The sequence below is a fragment of the Oreochromis aureus genome, linkage group 17, assembly GCF_013358895.1.
Source record: "Oreochromis aureus strain Israel breed Guangdong linkage group 17, ZZ_aureus, whole genome shotgun sequence".
Classification (NCBI taxonomy): domain Eukaryota; kingdom Metazoa; phylum Chordata; class Actinopteri; order Cichliformes; family Cichlidae; genus Oreochromis; species Oreochromis aureus.
Window position 1 is genome coordinate 7,084,825 of NC_052958.1, and position 25,758 is coordinate 7,110,582.

General features: G+C 40.5%; 1 protein-coding gene across 5 annotated transcripts in view; it reads right to left on the minus strand.

Annotated features, from left to right (window-relative positions):
- cald1a (caldesmon 1a) overlaps positions 1 to 25,758 on the minus strand; it is a 64,193-nt gene that overhangs the window by 34,459 nt on the left and 3,976 nt on the right. The window contains exon 2 of one of the 5 annotated variants that reach the window (XM_039600737.1): positions 18,864 to 18,905. The exons of the other annotated variants lie outside the window; for them this stretch is intronic. The gene's annotated coding sequence lies outside the window, so the exon portion shown is untranslated. The remainder of the gene's footprint in view (positions 1 to 18,863; positions 18,906 to 25,758) is intronic. 5 annotated transcript variants of the gene reach the window in all.

Genomic DNA, 25,758 nt, shown 5'->3' on the forward strand with positions numbered 1-25,758 from the left:
GAGACAAACTTATTAGTAACACAAGCACGGCTGCGAATGAATTTGGAGTTATAGATGCAAATAACGCATGACTTATTCATTCTTGGTGTTTGGATTATACAAAAAAAAATGAGCTATGGATCCTTTTTAAAGACATGTCATTTACTCTTATGAAATGATCTGTAGGTAAATTAAAATTAAAACTTAGTTTGCCAAAAGATAAGCGGATTACGTACCCGAGATTTAAATGAATAACAAACTTGAGATAATAGTGTTTTAAACTGATTTATGATGTGCGGATGGGGCTGCTCTCTGAATGAAGCAGCAGCAACATGGGGGGGCTGTGTTGTACACTGACAGAAAGGGCCCTCAGCAAGACGTCAGAGAGTAACTGTTGTGTACTGAAAATCACTGAGAGGACCACCCACACTTTGCAAAAGCTAACAGAGGCAGAAGACAAAGACGGCATTCCACAAAATTGAGCAACCTGAAGTCACCAGTTTGCGACATTTTTAGACCTTTTGTATAAGTTCAGGCTGCCTGAGCAGGTCCGCCGTAAGACGTCTTCAACCTTTGCTGCATCAGACCATTTATTCCACCGTTTATCTCCATCTTTCTACCTCCCTTCTGTTTGTCTGTCTTTTTGCTTCTCTCCTCCCCCTCTTTTTTCTTTCCCTGTCTGCCCCAACCTTCTACAATGGCTATAATGACACATTTACCAGTTAAATTACTACCTGTCGAGACTGCCAGACCCTGGCAGAGACCCAGTGTCTAAGTGTCAACCTCTTGAAAAGCCTTAAAATCCAAGTTGATTTTATCCTGACAGCCACTAGTATTACACCACGTTGTAATGCCTCTATCGACTCGTAGGGTCTCCAGGTAAAAGCCCCCAAACAATGGACTCCTATCGGCCAAACGAGGCAAAGAGTAGATCAAGCAGAAGTCTGGGAGCTGGCCTGAAGAATAACAGGCCAGCAGCGCAGCATCTATTTTTGGCTCTGGCGAAATGTTCCTAAGTCTGTTTTAGCATTCTGTGAGAAGAGAAGAGTGCAGCTTTTTGGTCAGATTTGTAACTCTGATACTCGGAGCAACTATCCCCTCATAACCTTTAGACAAGCACATTAATCTCCACGTTATGGTTATGGAGTTATGTGAGGAATGCTCCGATTCAGTCTCTGATTTTAGCAGAGGGGACTTGAAAGAGTCTCCAAATTACTCATTCACATGGCAGTTATACTCAGCTCAGCTCCTCCTAACCCTAACCCTATTTTGGTTGCTGAATAAGGGGAATTAATGTGAAGATAAACAAGTAAAAACTAGCTTTGCAAGAGTTATGTGCTTGCCAGCTTTAAGATTAGCAAATGAAGGAACAAAGGTAGCTTGCTATTCCCAGGATTGTTTTTTTTTTTTTTAAAGACATTAGTAAAAAAAATAAAAATGATGTAATCTGTTTTATACACAAATTAAACAGTAGCTATTTTTATAATAAAGACAAAGCTAGTTCTGCAATTAAGCAAAAATAACTCTGTCTCAGATTGTGTATTTCTGTACACTTCTTATTCACAGTGCCTAAAAGAATAAATACACACTGTTAAGTATAGCTACATGCAGCTCCAACATTTAACTTCTAACAGTCAAGTGGACCTCTGTGGAATTCCTATCCTAAAGTTTTGTTAGTGTAAAGAAAGGAGATAATATAGCTACATCATCCATGCTAATTGTGTTGCTACTGTTAGCTAGCTAACTAGCAATAGCGGAATCTGATCAGTCGCTGATGTTTTGGTGACTTTTAGAAAAACCTTTGGTGTACAAGTGTATTTAATTATCATTCGCATTAGAGGAATTTAGCTTCCTAACTTTGGTGTGGTTAGTAAATAGAGAAGTTGTGAAAACTTTCAAAATGTGGTAGTTTGAGTTACGCAAATCACATGTCAAATAATTTGATCTGATTGTTCGATTTGATACACCCTGTTAAAATTAATTTAACACCACTATATAGTGTAAGTAGTGTACTACAAAAAAGTGTACTGACAGATATATAGTGAGTTGTTAACATACGACCATGCTCGGCAATGATAATATACAAGTTTTGCATATTAGCGTGCTTACGTACTGATAATTTTTTTATAGCATACCTGTTCAAGCAAATCTATATCTGATGAGCCAGACACATGACAGCAATGCAGTGCATTTAGGCACGCACACATGATCAAGATGACTTGCTGTAGTTCAAACAGAGCATCAGAATGAGGAAGAAAAGTGATTTAATTAACTTTGAACACGACATGGCTGCTAAAAAATGGACTAGACTAGTATTTGAGAAACTACTGAAAGCAGAAGAGCATCTCTGAACACAACACGTGAAAACTGATTTGCCACAGTTTGCTGTGTCAGCACAGGAAAAAGGAAACTGAGGTTTATCAAAGTTAAACAATAGAAGATTGGAAAAACCTTTCCTGGTTTGATGAGTCTTGACTTCTATGACATTCGAGGACAGGGTCAGCATTTCCATCAAACCATGGATCAGTTATGCCTTATATCAATGGTTCAGGCCGCTGGTGGTATAACAGTGTGGGGGATATTTTCTTGGCACACTTGGGCCCCTTAGTAACAACTGAGCACTGGTCATTGCCACAGGCTACCAGAGTAGTATCGCTGACCATGTCCACCCCTTTATGACCACAGTGTAGCCATCTTCAGATGTTTGCTTTCAGCAGGATAGCTCAGAAATCATCTCAAACTGCTTTTTTGAACATGACAATGAGTTTACTGTTCTCAAATGGCCTCTAGACCTCAATTCAATAAATCATCTGCAACAACTGTGTGATGCTATCATGTCAATAGGCATCTCTGAGGAATATTTCCACTTCCTTCGTAAATCTATGTCACAAAGAATTAAGGCAGATCTGAAAGTCAAAGGGTGTCCAACCAGGGATTAGAAGTAAAAACTGCCACAAATGCAGTAGCTTTACAACACTGAAGACGAGAGACAGTTATGAGAGGAGTTACAACAGTCACAACTGTGCAGGTGTTCAGGTAAAGAGAAGTACTGCAGTAAACAGGAATGTAAAAGAAACACTGGCACAACCCCAAGGCTTTCTAGTCCCTGCGTCAGTGGAAGAAAATATTTTGTCCACCTGTCACAGTACTTGGTATGCAGCAGAGTTCATGAGCCACTTTCTTTCTTTTTTTACCAGCCACATGATATTTGATCTTTCACAGAAGTTCTACTGTAGAAGGCCTGACGATACACAAGGTGCATTCAAATGCATACAATACAAAGTCATTTTCGAGTAGTTGACAAGATACTGTATATTACAAATGAAGGACTGTAGAAAGCATCTTTTCCTAACTATGAGAAAAGTTTTATGAGAAGCAGGATTTCATCTATTTTGACATCAGCTGTCTCCCATCAATATTGACTTAGCTAGACTTAAAATTTTAGGGCTTCTCAAGGATGAAAATACTTTGTCTCTATATTCTGACAAACCTTTACGACAGCAGGAGCCTCTCTTATTAAATACTGTCATAGGTCTACCAGACTAGCTTGACGTATGTTATTCACCTCGCCTTTATAATGGAAATGACTGAAACAGTCTCTGCTAATAGTCAATTTAGCTTGATGGTAGACAGTGGATCTCTTTTGCAAAGCTCTATGGATTCAGATTTTTTTTATTTTTTTACCAAAACGCATAACAGATACATTAGACTTAAAGGCTTGAGAAAGTATGCCAAAGACAGCCTTAGCCGACTTTAAGAAATGAGTACAGAGGACAGACATTGAACCGGTATAAGTTTCAGACTAATCTGTCTGAAAGTATTGGTAACTGTCTCTACAAAAAGTGCTGCTCTTGGTATGTCGACAGTATTAATTCATTCTAACAGAGCTTGCTTTTTCATCAGAAAATTCTCAGGACATGATGGAAATCAGTCTGACAAGCAGGAAATGGACAACTGGAGTGCCGAGGACACTGATCGACTGATTGGTGATACTAATGAGGGTGGGGCAGACAATTACAAAGGAGGGAAATCTAACAATAGGAGGAAGTAAAGCTGACAGGAATAGACAGGAACCAAAGACTATGACATAAAATCGGAAATAACTTGAAAAATAAACAACAAAAAGCACAAAACCATGACACAAACCTATTCTCAATTGCTATATGAAGGAAAAAAGAGACAGGTAAAAACATTATCATAGTCTTACTAATAACTTCATTAGGCAAGATTACAGTAGAGTCAAGTTAGTTAAGATACTGGATACTTTGTAATCAATAGCTAGCATAGCAACAGTTGCTTAGTGCTGCATATTCAGCCAAACACCATTATTTTAGCGTCTGTAATTATACACTGATCCACTTGGGTTGGAATGACGCAAATTTAGTCATTAGAGTAAGTGGCCTTACCAGTACTACAATATAATGCACCAACTATACAAACATCCATCAGAAGGACCTGTAGTGGACTTGAAAAACTCATAACAACTAGTTGTTTGTGGTTATATAACTGTTTTTGTATGCCTCTGCAAAGGGCTATCAACCCAAGTTTGAACTCGTGTTTGCGCTGTCCTGACAACCAGAACAAACAAATTTTGTTTTGTTCATGGTTGTTAGTATTTTCAGCTATAAGGAGATTACCACAGCACTTATCGAATGCCCTCATACTTGCTTGGCAAGAAGTTGAGTTTGCGTTGCTTGAGTTGAGCTGCTATTTTGTAGGACTACTTATTTTACTTCAAAATACAGAAAGACAATAGCACCAGTAATTCTTAAAAGTATCTTTAATGTATCTGTAAAATCCTAACTTTTCCTCTCTTTCATGGGCTTTGAGTTTTCAGGTTACAGTCTTATTTTTTTTTTTACAGTGAGCCAGTTGAGCGTGTTAAAATGTAAATCTGCTGTCTTAGAGCTGGCAACGTGGACAAATATGAAATAATATAAAAATTAGTGCTGTTAGCGTTAATCTCGTTAAAATGATGTTAACGCCATAACTGCATTAATGCGTTAACGAGCTAACTGCGCTAACGCGTTGACACCATGCAGCCCCACGGACGTGGCGATCCGCGGTAACTCGTTAACGGAGCTTTGCCGTGTTAATGCAGTTATGGCGTTAAGGTCATTTTAACGAGATTAACGCTGACAGCACTAATAAAAACATTAATTGTCTTGCACATAGGGAAATTTCTTCCTTTTTTGGAACATAAATTGTCAAAACAGAGGAAATTTTTTATCAGTGCAGAAACATTACTTTTTTTCAATGCTATTTCTATTAGAAGGAGAAAGAAAGGTGCTAATGCAGTTTGACAGGACACATGGCTCCCATTTCACATGATTCATATCTTCTTCCCACTAAAGATATTATATTGCACAACAATACATTATTAAAATCAACAATCCAAAAGATGCACTTTTCAAAAACATGGAGGCGGTAACTGACACAGTGGGAATCTAACCACTACTCCACTTGAAATTGTAGGTCACGTGCTGTCCTTTGACGGTATAGGAGCAGTAAAAGTTGGAGGAGGAAAAAGGGGTAGAGACAGTTCAGTCTAAACTAAGATATGATGATAGTGTGTTTTACTGAAGTGGGAAAGATCATTTTATGGCTATTTTATCACACAGATAAAGCTTCTTCAATAAAGCAAGAAGGAGGAGGGAAATAAAAAAGGAGAACGAGATAGTGTTTTCCTGTAGGTAGTGCACACTAACAGCTGTTTTGGCTGAGGCTCTGGGGACAGTTTGAGTTGGGTAAACCTAACGTTTTCTGCAGGGGTAAGGAGTCTCCTGAGAGCAGTCTGACAAGGCTGTTAAAATATGCTCAGCCTGTGTGTAAGGGTGTGTGCATTATGATAAACAGTACTTAAAAAGTAAAATTTACATTTGTGAATGGGCTTGTGTGGGGAGAAATGTCTGCAGATTTGTACAGATGAGGCTTTGTTAGTGCTGATTTCAACTGAAAACGGAATATACTGTTTAACACTGCAAACATGAGAGACCAAAGCAAGTGCAGTTTGTGTTTATGGTACAATAAATGTGTGTACATGTGCGATATCCATCAACACCTACAGCGCAGTTGGATGTCAGAGTTTGGAAAGCTGGCCCGGTGCTTGTGGGTTTCTGTGCTATGTGGCTCCTCTCACACGTCCAGGCCTAGGCAACATTAACACGTTTACAGTCCCAGGATGCAGAGCTGCTGTGGCTGAGCATTCATAAATTCGTGGACGCGTTTTGTCACAACAAGGCCAAGAATTTTTCAAAGCTTACATGTTCATCTCAGTTTTATCTATAATCTAGTGTATTTTTCCAGTTGTTTTTCAAAGCCTGATGAGTTTAGTTATAACTAAACTGTGAAAAATTCAATCTAGCTGGAAATTACTCCTATCGCTGTTTTTTGGGTTTTTTTTGGATCGTCAGGGGCGATCGTGGCTCAAGAGTTGGGAGTTTGCCTTGTAATCAGAAGGTTGCCGGTTCGAGCCCTGGCTTGGACAGTCTCGGTCGTTGTGTCCTTGGGCAAGACACTTCACTCGTTGCCTACTGGTGGTGGTCAGAGGGTCCGGTGGCGCCAGTGTCCGGCAGCCTCGCCTCTGTCAGTGCGCCCCAGGGTGGCTGTGGCTACAATGTAGCTTGCCATCACCAGTGTGTGAATGTGTGTGTGGATGACTGGTTGTGTAAAGCGCTTTGGGGTCCTTAGGGACTAGTAAAGCGCTATACAAATACAGGCCATTTACCATTTTTGTTGTTTTTTTTTTGCTAATACCAAAAAGCAAAAACTAACAAGCCATAATGAAAACTCCTGAACAAAGATGGCCCAGAGCAATCAGGAAATTAAGATGAGGAAACATTTTTGAGTCAGAACTATAGGTAAAAAAAATTCTGGATATGACTTAGGGCTGTGTGATATGACAAAAATCTCATATCCCATAGATATATATATATATATATGTATAGATCCCCCAAATTTTACATTTCCTTTGAATTCTCTGAATCTCGGGCAACTCGACTTTCTTGAAGTGTTTGTTTTAGCTGGGCGTCATGTACCTGGAGTTGAGTGTTTTGACTGATGCATGAAACTATACATTTTTAGACACAAGTTGTAACGGCCACAAATTTTCTTTGTGAGTATTTATTACACGGCGTGTTTTTTGCTTCTTATCCGTAAACTCTCTCCATACTCTTTCACGTTACTCTTGCGTAGGTGGTAGAAGACGTTTGCCATGTTTGAGTCTGAGGTGGGGACCGGTTTCCCACATAATTTGCATAGTACAGTTTTCTGATCCGTGTCAGACTTTTCATAACAAAACCATGTCCATGCTACAAAGGTAGCCCCCCGTTTAGAAATAAGGTCCTCGATTTGTTTTGACTGGTCTTTCTGTTTGTCATCATTTCAGTTTATTTTGAAAAATCTCAAGAGGAGCTTCAGCTTTATTGTGAAAGGTTTATGTGGAAAATAAACAAGCGGATTGTGGAGCCACACACTGGGTTTGCCATCATTGTTGCTAACGACAACGTGTAAAAACAGTCGCTTGTCCGTCCATAGTGTGGTTATTTTAAATGTATGAGAAAGAGAGAACTTAAAGAATTTAATATAGCCACTACAGTGACCATCAAAACGTTGAAAAAATATTGCCGTAAACAGTTTATTTCGCGACACCACGAAACAAACGATCGTAATATGAAACGATATAAACTGTGTATCGAACAGCCCTAATATGACTGCAATGATATAGCTTGTTAGCTTTTGTTAGCAGCCAATAAAGTTAACATGCTAAGTGCACGTTAGCTTATCAGTGAGGGAAAGCGAGACACTGTTAAAGAACAAAATTCAGTGACAACGTTCAATGTCTGAATTCATCTAATTTAATTAAAATCAATTATATGACACTTCCACTTTATTCTGTAAAAAAGCACTATAGCAGTTTCTCGGAAGATGTCACACTCACGTTTATCAAGAGCTGGACGGACATAAGGTCGGGAAAGAAAAATGCGGATTCCCTAACTGGTTGGTGAGTGATTGCTGGAGGGTTCTTTATCAAAAACATCCTTGATACTGACCTGTAGATACTGTCTACAAATGAACACTTGCTAGCTAGCCTCCAAGCTGTAGTAAAATGTGAAAAATGTAATTGAAATTGGAGACTATTTGCCTTTAAATAAAAATTGTACCTTTTGAAACATGTTAGTTGCAAAGCTGAGCCATAACTTACACAGATAACATTTCTCCATTTCTGGGTTATGTATAAGTAAGTGTAGCAATCTGCTAGAGACCAAAGCAACTGTAACAAGGTGGCTGTCAACAAATTACTGACCGATCTCTAGGACGGTGTGAATGGGGCTTTTGCAACCAATTTCTCAGTGACTGCCATCAACCAACAACCACTTGCCAAACACCAGGGAATACACCTATTCCCTGGTGATTGGTGGCTACCAGATGGTCCCAGAACAGTCACAGGGCCCATGTGGGCCTTATTCAGTTGACCCTACAGGATCACCAGTTATTGGTTAAAATCAAGTGGTTAGTAATCAAAATTTGACATTTCTTTTATATTGGAAACCTCCAATATAAAAGAAATGTCAAATATACGGCACTATACGGCACTATTGGCTCCTTAACCAAAAACTTAATTTATCTCTGTAATTTAGTTTCCAGTTAAGCCTTTTAACCCATCGCATATCTCTAAAATACTCACATCGAAAGCATCAATAATTCATATATGTTTAATATCTCTAATATTAAACAGTTAGTGTGTGTTGACTCCACTTTCTCTTTCCTGGTTGGAACACAATTCAACAGTGCAGCCAACAACTGCAGACTGTGTTCAGCTATAATATAAAGAGACACACGGCTGGTTGGTCGGCTATGAATTAAGTTGAGTACTTGGTTCAGAGTATTCAAGCATGTCATGCCGCCAAGCTTTTTTTCCTTATTTGTCTGTGTGTGCATCGACATGCCACAGTGTGAATATCAACCACAATAGCCTCTGCTGTCAAAGCTGAGGCCGTCAGCCGCGACTATATATTCAAGGGAACACATTAAGCGGCCAACTGCATCAGAGTGCAGCTCAATCTCAATACCATCTGCTTTCCGCTCACACTCTATCTCCTCCAAAATACATTTTTGAAAGTTTAGCTTCGCTTCGAGTGAGGAAAAATTTCACTAAGCGTGAGCCGACGATATTCAGAGGCGAAACTGAGTATCTAAAGCCAGCGCAAAGTGAAATGCAATGTGATAATGTGACGACGTTTTTGAAGATTAGGGCATGAAATAAGAACAGGACCACGAATGCTTTGGATATACCGTCACTGTTGACTTAAGATCTACTGATCAGACAAAATCCTCCCTCAAATCGTGCTACAATCTCCTCTGTGCTGACTTTGGCTGTCAGATAGAAGACAAACCAGCAAGGAAATATTTCACATCAGCGTAAGGAAGAGACCTGAAGTTTAAAGATGTTAAGTTTCCACTTGGTGAAAAAAAGGAGACTCTTGCATTCCCAGACAATGGTTCACATTCCATAACACTTCTCTGTGCACTGTGAATCATACACACTGAGACAGACCAACTGAAGGTATGTGTTCACACACTTGAAGAAAAGCTCAATGGAATACCTTAAATGCATTATAGGGTTAGCAGGTTAAAGTAAGCATTTATGATGTTAAAACAATCACTGTGAGTCATGTACATGTTACATAAAGTGCGACTTTAATGAAGGAAAATTATTTTTCAATGATAGCTTAGGATCATAAATTAGATCTTATTTCTGCAGCATGAGCATTACTGCCAGTCATAATGTTATTAGTATTATTTGCCTTTGGTAGGGTCTTGGAAGTGTCACCCAATGCAAACTAGTCCAGGGTGAGGGACCAGTTTGCATTGGAAACACCAACAGACTATGTTAGCTTGTCCAGTTCAAGGTTACCAGGGCTCCACCCTAGAGTCAGCCCTGAATGAGCTGGCCCTTCTGTGGACCCACAAACCAGGAAGCACTCATAAAGGCCTGCGACATATAATGTCATCAGAACCACAAAAATAGATTATTTTTATTCCAAATCCCTTTAAATCTAAAAATGTCTTAAATGTGACATTCGACCTTTGCCTCCTGTAGTTTGTGCAGATCTATAAATGCAAATGAGCCTCCGTTTCCCACCACTCGCCTACAGCCTGCCCCGACTCTTCCTCTCTATCTGTGATCTCACTCACAAGTCCTCCTGCTACATCAAGGAAAGGATGGTGCTGGTTTACACTGCTGTAGTGTGTGTTTGGCTGAGTAAGAGGGGAAACCCCAGTGGTTAATTTGTAAATCACAACACAGAGAGTGTGCTGTTCTGTTATGTTAGGGGACAGGAAAAAGTAACAGAGCGCATCAATAAATTCAAAGCGCCTGAAGCACTTTACACAAGCCCTAGCTTTCATAGCTAAAGAAAACTGTCTTTAAAAACAACACTTTCACATAGATTAACACGTGTTTGGAGGCGTTTTCTTTACCTATCATAGTCTTACAAATTGCTTTCACCACAGGTATCGTTATCCTCACTTTAACCGTCTCTCCATTACTTTGCATGCCAGTTTTGGGAGGGGACACAATGATTATTCGACTGTCCAAACAGCTAATACTGTGCTGTTACTCTTAGGTAACCCTTGCTCCAGTCACCCTCTACAAGGTTCGCCTGCAAGTTGATGAATTTGTGTTTGAGTGACTGTGATTCCCACAACAGCTCAGGCGGGAAGCTTAGTGATAGCAAATGATTACTCATGATATACCTTTTAACTTATAAAAAATATAATAAGATATTTGACCTTACTTTGAATCTTTTCACTTAAATACCCCCCAACCGGTTGTTGCAGATGGCCGCCCCTCCCTGAGCCTGTTCTACCAGGTTTCTTCCTGTTAAAAGTGAGTTTTTCCTTCCCACTGTCAACAAGTATTTGCTCACAGTTGGTCATCTGATTATTGAGGTTTTCTCTGTGTTACTGTAGGGTCTTTACCTAGGAATATATATTGTGATACAGTGCTATATAAATAAAAATGTAATTGGATTACTGCACACAATATCAAAAACATATTTTTGTGTTTATAACTGATCAGGTCATTGTGTCCATGTCCCCACATAGCAACAAAAATGATGGTCCAAACTACAAAAGGCAAGCGCCCCTGCAGTCTAGCATTTATCAGCAAAAATGTTGTGTAACTTCCACCTTACTTTCTCAAACCGTATGTGTTGTGATAAAGCAGAGATAATAAATAAAACAGTTTCAATTATCTCTCAAAATGACAAATCTTTTTTGGACAGGAAGCTGCAGCTTGATACTTTCTGCATTCTTGCGCCGCGTTTTCTAAAAACAAATGATTCTCAACGCAGCATACTTCAGTCCTGTGTTTTATTTTCCACTATCAGCGACGATAACACAGCTAAATTCTGCACACTGTTATTGGTTATATATTTTGACTGTGACTCACTGTTCTTTTAATATTTTCTCCTCTTCCTCCAGAGCACATGCATGGGAGTTTTGTACTGTTCATCACGCTTTAGGCTGCGCAAGATCCAAAGATATTTTGCCTTCGCTTTTTCTTTTTGCTGAGAGACAGCTTAAGACACCTGTGCTTCACCGGCTAACATTCCCCTGCAGGCTGAGGGTGTGTTTACCTGTCCTTAAACCCCATGCCTGAAGCTAAGTCACACTTAATTTGCAATAAAAATAACACCAGAACACGCCATCCATCATCTGAATCTCAGCTTTTTCGACTTGCAGGTTTGATTGCACAGATGTTCCACCTTAAACTGCAAACGGGTCTCTTTTATTCCCATTTATGAGGAGATCTAACTATATCCGGCCTCAAAATCTTACTTGAAGCTCTTAAAAGTTTACCACTGAAAAGAGATGATAAATTCTGATCTGTCAGCTGTTGATCCAATTTACCAAATGAAATCACTGCTCAAACGGAGTCAATGTAGCAGTTGGCTGAAAAAAGGAAAGGCTATAAAACACTGTCTTGCTTTTAAACGTTGGTTTTAAGGGGTACATTTGCATTAAGAGTTGGATTCTTTCTGCCCAAATCATAAATAATCCTGCAACGTCTCTGTGAAGCAGCAGCGGTCGAGAGCCAATATAATTCCGCTCCAGTCTTTGACTTTTTAAAGGCTGTGTCCCTTTTAAAAGTGCACTTTCAGATGCTACACCCACAATCATGCAGAATTGGGAGAAAAAGCATTCCAAAAAGTACAAATCCCACACAAAATAGGGATGTTTGGACGGCATCAAAAGGCTACTGCTCACTGGCAGTGCTCCATATGACCAAATATGGAAGGAAAAAATGCTGCCTTTTCCCGTAACCAAACTGGGAAAAGGGAAAAAAAAGGGAAGGTTTTCTTGCATGCTGTGTGCACAGCGAGATACAGCTCTTACACTCACTCCGCAGTGGCCACAGAGCTGGCTCCTTCCCAAAGCAGCATGACTGATGGTGATGTCGGACCTGCCGTGACATCTCAGCCAACACTGTTGGGCAAACGCACACAAACACGCACACACCTGCACGACTCAGGAGTCATGAAAGAAAGGCACACCAATCTTTTGGCTGTGCTGACGTTTCATTTTTAAACACACAAAAAGCTTTCTTCGCTCTCGCATATGAGCTCTATACCATTCTCAGCAATGCACTCTGAATCTGAGCCCCCTGGAAGGGAACATTCCTCTCTGTGAAAAATCAGCCGTCTCCAACGCCACAGTTCTCTACTTCAGTTAGAAACAGTTTGTTTATCTGCCCCCCCTCCATACAGAGTGGCTCTGACATTCTCCTGCCACTGCCTAATAAATGCCTAATAAATCTCCATGCAGGTTTGTCATTTCACAAGAAACTTATCGAAAAATCTGGGATTTATTTTTTGTTTTCCTCCTCCTTTCAGCAGGAGGGCGGAAAAAAAAACCTGAACAGAACAATAAATAATGTGCTTGTGTTTTTCCAAAACTGCTTACTAAGTTACTCAACCTTTGCACCAAAACTGAAGTAACACTCTGACATCTTAAATAAGCTTAATGGCTTACCTTCTAAGGTTTACATGAGAAGATGGATGTCACTCTCATGATTGTGTGATTAATTACTGATTTAACATCTTTTACAGATTTTAAACAAGGATACAGCTAGCTTGACTCAGTCGGTCTGCTAGGCCAAATGTAAAAAATGGGAAAGGAAAATATTTTTCACAATCTGAAAGGAGTGTCGAAGAGTTTGGAATTTGAGAAATACATTAATTTGGTTTCTGGCCTTGTGTTAGATAAGAATATCTCATATCCCTTTGCTAAACATTCAACTAAACCCAAAATGTGACTGTAGATTAGCCTAAAAAAATGCAGAAGAATGACTGCATCTATTTATGTAAAGAGGGCATCCTCAGAAAAACTGCTTGCCGTGCATCAGTTTGTTCCTCATGGTTGGTCACCAGTGGATATTTCAGGCTCTAGGTGACAAGGATGCCAACATCATCCTTTTCCCACACTGGTAGTCGTTTCAGTTGCTCAACTTGAGAAATTGAAAAATTTTTACCACTGGACCTACCTACATCTTGTCGGCAGCTCTACAGCTGACATTCCAGGCTCCAGGTACCTGATAACCCTCCAACAGATTCCCTATTCTGTCATATGACACTCAGCAGTATTCATGGTTGTTGCTTGAGTAGCTTGCCTCAAACCTAAAAGTAGTTTAGCTTGTTGCCTGCCCACTTGGCATCACAAATGCCGCAGTCACATTATTAAAATGGGACGGCAACCTCCTTGCGACCAGCAAAAATCAGTGGTTGCCCGGTAATTGCATTGAATTGTTTCCCTTTTGGTGACCAATTGCAAGTAGTTGCAATACCTGCAGCCTCTGACCATGCAAGCTGCAGTCCAGACTTGAATGCACTAAAATCTCTGTCAAGCACATTAGAAAAGGTTTGCAAAGAATCAGTCTAATTTCTAAATGTAGACAGATTGCTAACGCTTTTCAATCAAGGTCAGCCATTCTGTGCTAATAAGTGTAACTTGTCTGAGATATGTCTGTTTGCAATAGGGGGACTCAACTCAACTGGTTGCCAACTGGTTGCATTCTGGTTATCTTCCTATTTAAAAGTAAGGTTGCTGAGCGCCTACTAGAGAGCCTTTTGTGCAGGTACTTAAATTGCACTAACACCTGGGTAGCTGTGGGCTTATGGTAATCCTAGCATATTTAATTTGAGGTTCCTTTTTGCTTAACCTCAACCTCCTCACTAAACCCAATCAGTCTTAAGATGGGAATTTTGACAACTCAAAAAACCCAAATGTAAAAGAATTCGGAAATAAAACCTTTATGCAGGTTAGGTCACATGAAATTAAATGTGTCTTGGTTTTATTACCACGATACGTTTTGACAATGAATGTTCTTTGCTTTGCTGCCAAGCAATGAAGAGGGGAGTAAAAAGTGATAAATAAGCCAATCTGGCTCTTTCCTTCTCTGTTTGCTTAAGATCCAGGCAGCCTTGGTTTTCAGCGCAGCACCCTTCTTATGTAAGCGTCTCCTTGGAAAAAAAAATATACATCAGATACTCTGGTGCAAATATCCAGAATGTCAAATAATCTCAATAAATATGCGCCCCTGCATTTGACATGCAACATTAGCAGTCTGTTGTGGAATTCCACAAGGACATTATAGTCAAGCCCTCATCTTTTTGTCATTCAGAATCAACTGCAATGTCACAACAAACATGTTGTGAAGAGCCAATACAGTATTAAAACAAGACTGTAATAGCATCAGAAAAGACAGGAATAAAATGAATAAATAAATGTAATTTCTCCACATCGTTTTCCTGTCAAAACAAAGCAGAGCTCTGATGAATATAGAAGGACGTCATCATCGAATCATCCAGTACCTCAGGATGCACTCTGACACTTTCAAGTGTATTAAATGGGAGGTTAAATAAATAATGACAGACAGATGCTCAGTGAAGTCAAAGAAAAAGAAGAGGAGCTCAATAAAATGAAAAAAAAAACAAAACCCACACACACACAGAAAAACAAGATTCCCGGGTACCTATTATAGCCTGACTTATTCATTATCATCCCGACATTAGCTATGTGTCAAATGGCATCAGCATTTATAATGGTCAACGAATGAAAATAAAATGTAAATTTAAAAATGTAAGGAGAGATGGGCGAAACATCCTTCAGTCATGTCATGAGTGTTGACGTTGCATAGTTCATCCACCAGAGGTGCCCTCTGGTGGATGAACTATGCAGAACTGGAACTCACATGTTTGAAATGCTGCCACAAACACAACAACCAGTTTATCTGATCACACAGAAGGTAAACAAGTAAATAAATAGCTAGAAATGCTAGAAAAATCTGTTTATGTTTTGTGTATCTGAAAGAAAAACAATATTGGGCGATATCAGTTAAAGCCTGCCAGAGTTAAATAAGGCTTTTAAAAGAATGTGAAGAAACAATTGCTGTGACCTAATGCCCAATCAATCTATGTTTTGTGTTGAAGAAGTTTCAACTTAAGTTGAACTATGACTTGGCTATACTTTTACGTAATTCTGTTTTTGTACCACAAGATGGTGTAGCTAGATATTATAACTTTTTTAGACACATTTTAATTTACCATGGCACACTGGCAAAAGGCAAAACCCCTTGAGGAAATAGGGATAGCTAGAAAAAAGCAGTTAAACATCATGCTAAAATGATGCCCCTGGTGGCCAATGTTTTTGTTAAATACAAATGGTAAATCTAAAAAAAAAGTGTCTTTAAGGTTCGAGGATACCTCTAAAAGCAATGGAGGCGTTTTTCTTTCGCACATGAACATGAGACCTGTCACGAATCCCTTCCTCGCCCTTCTCTCGTGTCCATTTGCAGCCTGCTCTCGTTCCTTCAGGACAGCCTGTCTTGACACCTGCCTTCTGTCAGAGTAAATGAGGCCCGGGCAGGAGTCTGTGTCTCCTCAACAGGACATTAATCTGCTACTAGTGAGCTGACCGGGGAGACTTGTGGAACCGGAGTGCTGATGTATTGTGAGTCTAAGCACTGCTACTGCTGACACCACAGCTAGAGAACGGAAGAGAGAATATAAAAGCAGGATAGAATTAAACTGAAAAGATCTCAAGTAAGGATGAATTGGTTTAGTTCCTTTTTCTACAGTAAGCAGCTAAAAGATCAGAGTTCCAGTTAACGAAAAAAAATTAAGCGTGGCTTAAAGGCCTTTGAGCAGGATACTGAACTTTAATAAGAGTAAAGTCATCCTATATACACACCAAAGCTCACTGACTGAAAAAGTATAGGTGATTAGCAAGAGCTACAGCAGCCCACTGCCTCTGGTACATGGGCAATAACATGACATGTTGGAAGCATTAAGGGAAGCATAAAAATGTATTTCTCATTAAATTTGAGAGGTTCCTGATGTGTTTCTCTAAGGCAAAAACTGGAAATAAAATGGATCTGCTGACATTTGTGACATGCTTCTGGCACGTTGGATGTGTGGCTCTCTCCGTGGCCGGGGAAAAATTACACTTCGATGAGAGAAGGGGAGAAAATCGGAAAGATGACCAACCCCCCCCCAAAAAAAGAATAAAAAAGAAGGCTGAGTGATTTATGTGGCTGACTCAAACTGCGCCACGAGAGAATGTCTTCCCATCATGCCTTACATGGAAACATGCATGAGGGTAGAGTGAGGCTGAAAGGCATGATGCAATGCCCCTGCACACTGAGAGCCTGTTGAAAACATGACAGCTCAGTGAAAACCCTGCCACGAGTTTGGCCCGTTTTTTTTTTTCATGCAGGCATCACAGCCCTATCAGGAAAACAAAAGGGAAAATGGCTTTAACAGAGGACATATTTATTTAAATCACTCCTAAATGTCATAAATCTTTATCTTTCCTGCCTTGTTTTTGCATACAAGTCAGTAAATCATGCGGTGCAATGCCAATTTTTTTGAAGATTGCTGCAAGGCTTTTCAAGGGTATTGCATGACAAGGTATTTTTCAAAATAAGGGGCTGCATTCCTGGAGAGAGATAGGAGGAGATTAAGGAGTCAGTGGGTGGGTGGGGTGGTGGGAGAGCAAGATGACCTGACTGAGCAGGCCTATTACTCACACTGGATGTGGAGTGATCCCCTGACGCTGCTTTCAGTTCAGCCTTTGTTGGAAGGAAAAAAAGAAAAATCTGAAGGCTTCTTTGGGGAAGGTGCATCTACACAAGTCAGTAAAGAAGGTACGATAATAGAGAGTCTCTCAGCAGAGATAGAGGAGGATGTTTTGCTTTAATTCTTTGACTCTGTCTCTGGGTATTCATGCAGACGTGCTCTCAGTGAATTGATGCAGGACCAAACTGCTTAATGGTGGATGCGCTGGGACTCCTCTGCCAGGTGTGGAGATGAGAATATGCCTTTAAGTGGAATACTCAGCAGACGTTTGATAAATGGGCTTCAGTGGCCATGACAATGACAGAGACAGCATTCAGCAGGTTTAAGTTACTCTGCATACAAGTCTGCTGAGTATGCTTGCACCACTAATGTTTTTGGCCACTTGAGAGGAAACTGTAAACACAACACGTGACTTTTAAGCCACTAAACGCCGCACTGTGAAAGACTGCTACCTGCGCTAGGTGTTAGGTCTTTTTCAACGATTACTATTTGTCAGTGTGCCTCCGTTTTGGGACCTCCCTAGCCTTCAGTGCACATGCATGGAAGTCTTTTAAGGCAGGGAAAGCAGCAACAGGACCCACAGCACAGAACAGAGCAGGTATCAGTGACAGGTCACAATCACACAGGCCTAGAAACTATTATACAACCATCTGGTAACCACTGAAGGCTGTGCTACTGTCTGTAAACAACTGTCCAAGCTGTAGTGAAACTTGAAAAAGTGCAACACAAACGAAAGTAAGAAGCTGTGGTAAAGGTGGGTTGCAAAGCAGCTTGGAGCAGCTTGCTCTAGTAACTGTAGGCATGCTAAAGATACTTAAAATTGCACGAGATTTGGAGAATGGTATCAGCTAAGCCATCTGATCATGTGAGCATAAAATCAGCTGTTATATGCTGATGTATTATCATTGTGGGCTTGGTTTGGCTCCATAGTCAGAGTATGAATTTTGTGTATTTTAATGTATCTGCCATCCTAGTCAGTGTGAATTTGTAAAGAAGTGCATGAATTGTATATCATTTTATGGTAATACTTCTCTCAAATGCAAGCCGACACAAACTGAAGATTTAAAGAGTACATTGAGGAAAAAGTTAGAATAAGAAGGACTTTGATGAAAAGGCCAAAGCATAGCTCTTGACAAAGGGCTGCAGAGGTCAGCACAAAACTCAGCCGAATACACCAATCCTAATCCCAGTCCAACTCCACCAATTGGCACATGTTATGAACACAGCTAGAAATACAGACCAGTAAATATCATAACCCTGTAAAGCACATGTGTTTCAGTGGGTTTGCAGTAACATTTTTTAAGATATCAAAGCACTGTTTTTGAAACAGCAGAAGCACATTTTCTAAGTGAGGGAGCTCACCTCGCCATCCAAAAGATACATTCCAGCCTTTTCGTACCTTAAATCCTTTCAGGGCTCTGCAGGGCTGAGGTTCACTAGCTTTACCCGATCTCACTTTGGTGCATGGCTGTGCTGAATGTTGCCTTATTAGTGTGGCAGCCAGCCAGCTAGGACAGGTATGTCTTTGACTCCTCTAAATCCCTGTCAAGGTTAAAGGCCCAAACGAGGGTCTTAAGGACTAAAACATGATCCATGCAAGTTTGCAAACGCAGACACATTGAGCTACGCGAGACTGAGACACATCGTCACACAATTCTTAACACAGCTCAAGCATAAGATGAAGTCTGAGCGATGAAGCCAAGGTGACTATAGCATGAAACCGCAGGAGATCTTTGCACGTACTTGAATACTTCCTTCATGAGCGCGTCACAGGAAACGGCCTCCCTGAGAACAGAGATTCATCTTTGTGAATGTTAAAGATATTAATTTTCTCCTTTTGGACCAGACATTGGCATTTCACATACTTGCATTAAACATTATCCATAATCTGTATACAGCATGACTGTTTAGATTCCAAAGTGAGCATTAGCTCTAATACCTGGAGTACATAACGGCAGAGCAGCTTTCTTTAGACTTGAACTCTGCTGTTCAGGAGAGCTACCCCACGTCTGTCTTCTCTCTTTCTGTGGTTATGTGACTTTGGGATCCACTGCCAGAAATTCCAGGAAACTCTAGAGCTTCACGAGACATAACAAAGCTCTCTCTCTTCCTCAGTATTTGTCTCTTTCATTGTAGATTACACTATGTTCCTCTGTCTGCCCCAGCAGGCCTGGAAGCTCTGCAGCTCAATCTCCCTGGGACGAAAAGTAATTTCATTCAGTGGCTGATTGACTCATATCATACCGCTATAAATGCTGGCTTTCCTTACTATTAATGCCTATGCTAATTCTACACCACAGACTCTTTGGACCATGGAAGGCGAAATCCTTGTTGAACGCCATTAGCATGATGTGGCATTTACCACTAAATGAAGGATAAAATTCAGCTTCAGAGGTTAATATATGTGCAGTATTTAAGCCTCTTAATTCCTAAATTTATTGGAGTAACACATATCTAAGACAGGCATGAAATTGTAAATAATTGAGCAGTGCTTTTAGGAGGCTTCTCTTGTTGCTCCGTTGAGATTGCTGCAAGCTTTTTGTAGCTCATGGCAAAACTGGAAATGAGATTTGGTTCACAAAGCAGCAGCGCTTGATGGGACTAAATCCAAAACCACATCCAACAACCCCACCACCACCACCACTAATCTGTCCAAAGGGGTTCACCCATGTCCTCCAGTTGGAAATTTGTGCTATCCATCTGGGTCAACTCTTTTTTCAAATGGATAGATGCCAGGCTGCCTGAATCCCCTCATACACATGCACCTACAGAAATACCTATGCACCCACCACCCACCTTGTGTTTATGTTCAGAGCTTGAGTGACTGGTATTTCATTTCGGCCTGCCCCGAGCCCTTTTGCACAGTTTGGCTTGGCCGGTGTACCATTACTGGTCATTAAGTCTAACCTGAACTAATAGGGGCCTATTTTCCAAGGTGGTCTCCCAGGTGGCTGTTACAGGAGTGAATGGCACCGCGCAGCTCAGGGCTCAACTTAGGAATTCAGCATCTCGTGAAAAAGCCGTCGTTGGATGCAAGCCAGACACCGTCATATGTGCGACGCAGTCTCTTTGATAACAAGCACCCATTGTTCTGCGGGTGGGGGGGTCATCTGGGTGTTTTGTTTCTCATTAAGGCACGTTTAATGAGGCCAGTCATAATGGGAACCCTACCCCATCCCTAACATGCACTATACTACATTTGAACCTTTTTCAACATCTGATCAAATGAACCGTCCGTTATCCTTCTGGAACCCTGAACAAAATGGAAACAAACCAATAAAAACAACAAGTCAATGATATCCAGCAGAGCTAAATCTATAGAAAACACCTTACTACTCTGTTTGCAGATGTCTTATTTTAACATCAAAATCTTCATATGTTTTAACCGTGCTCAGCTCCAATGTGACATGTGTCGTCATTAATCAGAAGAGAAGGAGACATTAGTCTAAAAGCGGGGGTAATTAATCCGCGCTCACACTCCATTAGGTGTCATGCTCAATTTGTGCTGGAGAGCTGTGTACTGTGTAAACAAGCAGAGACGATGGGACCCACAGCTATTACTCCTGAATAGCGTGGCACCTCAGGACATGTCCTGGTGCTGTACCCTCAAGAAAGCTAAACTTACTTGCTGCATAGTTCAAGTGGATAATACAGCTCAAATTGTAAGTAAAATGAAATGAATCCTTGCCTGTATTAAATAATTGCGATCATGTGGTGCTTTTATAGGAAATCTGTGAACTCTGATGTCTGATCAGAGGCTAATCGTATGCATATGTATCTTAGTCATAAAAAAAAGTGACTGGACTTTAGCACTGTAGCCAAACTATAAGCCTCCAACAAGGTTAAACTGCAGCAGGGCATATAGTATGAATCAGCCCTTACTTTAATAAGTACCATTTGGCTGTCACCTCGGCGGCTGTAGAGCTGCTCTTTTACAGTAAAGCCCCTCCAGTACAGAGCTGGGGTTATTCAATAAAAACCTGACTGAGTGTTTCTCCCAATCACCACTGGCAGAGCTCTGATGAGGTAAAAAGCTCTTCTATGCCAGCCTATGTCCCTGCGGAGCAGTGTCTGATTAAAATGGTTTTCTGAGGCCATATTTTTGTTCTCCTTGTCCCCTTGCCAGACCCGAGTTTGAGTACAGAGAGAAAAACTGACAAATTACCTAATGCTCACTGAAATGAATCCACAAAAACAGATCTAATCTATTTAAAGGCCTCCGATAGGTGGACAGATGGGAGCAATGTTTTTTTTTTTTGTGTGTGAAATTGGTGGTATCCATATCTCAAAGTCACTGGAAAAGAGAATGTTGAGCGTATGCCTGAACATACTCTACATTTGTTACTGGTAGTGATGGAGGAAAGACTTTGCATCAGCCATTCTGTGATTTGATCTTCACCCTTAATCACTTTCACACCCCTCCCCCCCCCTCCCCACACTTATCTTTTCAACCCCTCTCCACCAACTCCTCAGCCGAACAGGGCAGTGACATGTGAAGTGGAAAGAAGTGGTAACAGCGGAGTGGCCTACTAGCTTTTGTACTCGCCCGTCCTCTCGCCTTGCTTGTAATACATTCCTGAGCAATCCTCGGAGGCCCATATGTAAACGCCTGAGTATGCTTCTGATTACGAGGCACAAAGAGTACACTCTATAAATGCACTCTTAAACAATTACCACTGCTCCCAACTGCAGCTCCGACACAGACCTCAGACTGTGCTGCAGCCTATTCAGGTGAGAAAGTTGGATGTGGACCATTTACAACAATGTGCCTTGTCTGACTTTGAAAATCAGACTGAAAAAGGTTTGACAAGTATTATGAATGCAAATGCTCAACAAATGCTCAGCTATACTTTCAATTATTAAGGACTGGTTAAAGTTCTGTCACAGAATTTAATGCATAGCCGTTATCCTGCAGAAAATTATAATCCTTCAACATCTTTGCACTTTTTTAATTCACTCTCTGAGCTTCCACCACTGAATGCCCTATAATAAACACAGTGCATAACCGAGGAGCCCATTTGGTTCTGAATAGGTACAACCAAACCTGAGAGACAAAGCAGACCACTAGCTAATAAACAGATTCGATCGTTCACCACCTTAGCATTTTTATGACCTACTGATAGCAATACTGCAGATACTGGTACGGTAATTTTAAAATCAGATATTATTATAATATTATATTCTTTCAGACGTATGAAGCACAAATAGATTTCTCTAACATTTGTTGTTATGTTTGCCCTCTGGTGGGCAAACTATGTAACGTCACCACTTACCACATTGTTGAAGGGTGTTTCTCCCATCTTTTCTTTCCTTTTTAAATATTTATAAATGCTGATGCCGACAGATCGGCAAATAGCTGATAGCGATCGGCTAATAAATTAGTCGGGCTCTAGAAAAAACATTAAGTTAGGTTTTTAGAAATGAAATGTTAAATTAATGATGATGCTGTCGAAGTTGTATATTTGTAACTTTTGGCAACACATACAATAATTAACTAAAGTTTTGTTTCCAATACATTTACTAAGAACTTTTGAAGGGATGGGTGAAATTCCAGAGAAATTATTTTATCCTTCAAGTCCTTGGGGGGTAGCACTTTCTGAAAGTTCAGGAAGTTTAAGGGTGGGGCTTGCAGTACAGTCAGTCTCTGCATTAGCTACTTACTTTAAGTTGAGAGAGATCCCAAAGATCCCATTACCAATGAAGTTACTTCACAAAACTATATGTAAGGACAGTCTTTGCTTTTTAATATCTCAGTGGGCTTGCTTAATTTTATTCAGTCTTTTGGATACACTGAACATGTAGCATAAATTACCCTTCCACTATAATGAATGAAACTAGCTTAATCGAGCGTAAAAGCATTTTTGCCACAGAGATCTGCTCTGCCCATTTTAAAATACACAGCCTTTTGCCCTGTTTAGCCAAAGCACAAGAAAAGATAAATTCCACTTTGCAAACAGTGCTTTAAACTGCAATCTAAACACAGACAACCAATGTTCTTTAGGGACCTTTTAGTTCTGTGGAAAAATTACATGGGACTAAATGTCTGGATACTTTGGCTTAAAATGGTTTTGTAGTGTTGCCTTTGAGGCTTGTTTTCACTGAGTCATAGTAGTCAAAAGAAAGCACAGGTCACTTGCAAAGTTATAACAGGAACTTTTACAGGCATTTTAAATATGATAACTTCCTCTATTTGTCTGTTATTTGGCTTACTCCAGAAACGGATTTATCTCGACTCTAGGAGGAATCAAGAGTTTAATCAAGCAAACGACTGGCAGATTTCTTGTTAAAAATAATTGCTGGTTGCATCCCTAAATACCTCAGCAAGTGTGAGACCCTCTCCTGAGATTTTACATCAATGAATTTTTAAACGCTTAGAACTTGGTTGGAAAAATAACACAGCTATGAAGCTCATCCAAAAGCTGAAACTGAATTACAGTAGAAGTCTGACTCATGTGAATATCCATGTAAGGACACAGTGATTGTTTTATATGTATGAGCTAACTTCACTACCATCATTACAACATGCAAGCTTGATCTCGCTCTTGCCAGTTCTCACTCCCAGGATGGCAGACGTCCAGCACGGCCTCTCCAAGCTGTCCTTTAAATTCGCCTTTCGGCACATTTAACGTTTCTACAGCCACAAGCATAAACCCAGCAGGCCTATAACTGACCTGCACAATGCTCTGTCTGTCTGTCTGTCCCACCCCCCGCGTGCAATTCATAGACCGGTTAACCTTGCTAACTGTGTAAATACATGACCTCACTTGTCATATGTTCACACTGAATGGTATTTTTCACACACTCCTCTGGGATTTACATCACCTTATTACCTTCACGTTCCCTTAATTCCACATTAACCGAAAATATGGGACTTTTAAAGTGCGATTTGACAGGCTCTTGATTAGCCCTGTTTGTTTAGTTTTGTGGACTCTTTCGGGTGGAAGACGAAAAGCTGAGAGGAGCAGGGAGGAGGAGGGGAGGTGAAGAGAGGACATAGGAATGGAAAGTTGGCAAAGAGATGAAGCTGGGTAAATTGAAGTTCTATCAATCATTTACTTTTGAGAGAAATTTAAAGAAAAATAAAAGCTTAGGAAGGATATATTGGTGCTGAAGAAAAGAAGAGAGGTGAAGGGAAAGTAACATAAGCGTTATGAGAGAGGGGCACACAAGGTAGCTTCTCTGCCACAGGGACACACTGTGCATGTCTGAAGTCCCAGCGGGAGGACAGCGAAGGAAAACACAAGGCCAATCAGCTAACATAGACATTTCCTGTGCTTGTTTTATCAGATGAGAAGAAGCCCAAAGGCTAAATGTCCCCTCTCAACAAGGTTGTACACTTCTCAGAATAACCTGCTTTGGGAAACCAAGAGGAGAACATGCATCTTTTTAGCATGACATCAGAAATGCTGCTTAGGATTGCTGACCTCACTCTCACACTATTGATCATCGACAAAAAAACAATGAAATGCAGACCACGTGGGGAAAAGAGAAGATTTTTTACCTTTTAAGATATAAAGCAAGGCTGCCTCATGAATTTAATCATCTCCCACTCAAAAATCTAAAGATTTAGTAAGAGCTAAAGGATCGTAATAGTCCTTTTTTGTGTTTTTTAATAGCTATGAAACTTCTGGCAGAGCTTGGCATCTGGCAACTAGCAGATGGTGAACCAATGTGCCAGTTACCAACACTGACATGCCGTGCTGCCTATTATTCAATCTGGCCTTGAGTGATCACACTTTCAAGTCAGAAAACGATACGAGTGAGAGGTTGATCTAACAAACCCTCTCCATCCGAGTGTGACTAAAGCCCAGAGGAATTCAAACGCAGGTCTTTTGTGCCCACATGACTGCTTCAGACGGGGCGACTGAAAGTTAGTTGAGAGTGAGTCTGAAAAGGAAAGGAAGCAAAAGACAGCTCGATCCTAGAAGTGTGTTAAAAAACTGCAGTTTGGAAATAGCTATGAAATTGTGGTTTGGTTAAATAGGACTGAATATAGTGGCGAATCTCTTATAGGCCAAGGAAAAAAGAAGAGGAGCAGAAGAAATCTCCATCACCCAAGAGACAACCAGAGCCTAATTGTAGAGTGAACAAATGCCAGAACATCCAAGAACACTTTGCTCCCACTGCACAACTGTTCCATGTCAGTTTGGCTGCAAAACAAAGAACAACAAACAGCATATGAGGCTAAATTACACACGGAAACGTGTCATGGCATGAGAGATTTTCCTCTTAACATGGAAAATAACAGGAATTTATATATCGCAAACATCTTCCAAGCTCTTAAAGCATTAATAAACATCTTCTAAGGTTTCCTTCACAAGAGATTAACCATCCCTACCAGTTTTTACCTACCACTTGCTGACCGCCATTACCCAGTGAAAGAGTTAAGAATTCTTCCCCAACCCGACATCTGCCCGTCTGTCCAAGCTCACCAATATTATACAACTTAGTATGCGGTTCTGGATGCAGCACATCTAAATTACATGCTATCGAATTCAAAAGGCAAAAGGAAGGGGGGGGGACAGCACAGAGTACACTGTAGGGCTCGAGTCCAGGACCAAGAGTCCCCTGAGTGTTAGCTACACGTCAATCACAATCACTTCAAAATGAGGTGAACCCCATCCTACTCCTGCTGTTG